The sequence below is a fragment of the Triticum dicoccoides genome, chromosome 1A (genome assembly GCF_002162155.2).
Source record: "Triticum dicoccoides isolate Atlit2015 ecotype Zavitan chromosome 1A, WEW_v2.0, whole genome shotgun sequence".
Taxonomy (NCBI): Eukaryota; Viridiplantae; Streptophyta; class Magnoliopsida; order Poales; family Poaceae; genus Triticum; species Triticum dicoccoides.
The window spans coordinates 367,311,649-367,312,893 of record NC_041380.1 but is presented as its reverse complement, the minus strand read 5'-3'; positions in this window follow the sequence as shown (position 1 = coordinate 367,312,893).

Here is a 1,245-nt window from a genome sequence, read left to right as displayed (position 1 = left end):
GTGTCACTCATCGCGTGCGTCCCGGGAAGGCCATGGTGCGGGTGCCAGCTGGGGCGCCGTAGAGGTTGCCGCACCGCCCGTGGGCAGCACGGCCCTGCCCCGGACCCAGTGGCGTGCGGCTCGTCGTCTCAGACTCGAACGACGCCGCTCGCCTGGCTCCGATTGCCAGAGTGTCATGGATGCTCGCGGGCCACGTCCCCGGCACCATCTGTGGCCACCCGGTCGCCTTCTCGCACTGGCGCGGACGAGCTGGCTCCGTATGACCCGATTGCCGTGATCCCCTTTATCTTGGGGGCCATGGTGATGATGAAGTCGATGCGCTAACTTCCAAACCAGATTTTCACAGCTTGCGCCCCCTACCTGGCGCGCCAAAGATGTCGGTGAGAACGACACCTATGGGATCACAGGGAATCCCTTCTATGGTTGGCGGGCGCGAGGCTGTGGAAAGAGCGGGTTTAGAAGATCAACACGGGGGAATTTATCCAGGTTCGGGCCGCAAGTGATGTGTAATACCCTACTCCTGCTGGTTTATGTTTATCTGGTGTTCTTGGACTACCTACAAAGCGTGCAGGGTCCAAAAAGTTTGAATCCTTCTCTAGTATGCCTCGGGCCTCCTTTTATAGCCAAAGGGGTCGCCACAGTGGCATACAAGAGGTGGAAAGTTTGTACTGTATACAAGTCTATCGCCTGGTACCGTAGGACAAATGCATTTAATGCGCTGCCGACGTGCCCCTCACTTTATTGGGGACGGCAAGGAAGCTCGTCTCGCCCGTCGCCGACTCGCCTCGCACTAACGCGCGTCCAAGCTGACTAGGCGTGCAGCACCACGCTGGCTGGCTGACTGCTGAGTTGGTGCGGTGGCGGAGTCTTCAGGAAGATCTACATGCCACCACGCAGGTGCTCGCTAAGTTGGCCTGGAAGCTGCACGTCGCCATGCAGGTGCCTGCCTCGTTGGTGAGTTGACTGCTGTGTTGGAACGACGGTGGAGTCTTGACAGGTGGGGGCCTGGCTGCGGCCCCGCAGATGTCCCCGGCAAGGGCCTTGCTGGGGTCTCGCGGGTGTCCCCAGCAAGGGTCATCCCCGGCAAGGATCTTGCCGGGGGATTTCCGTCTTCTGGTCCTCATCTAGTCTTGTATGTTCTTGGTCTTTACAAAGATCCACATGCCACCATGCAGGCGCCTCCCGAGCCTTGGTTCCAGTGTTATCAACGGTGTCGGAACCCTTAGGCTCAAGGATGGCGGCTCT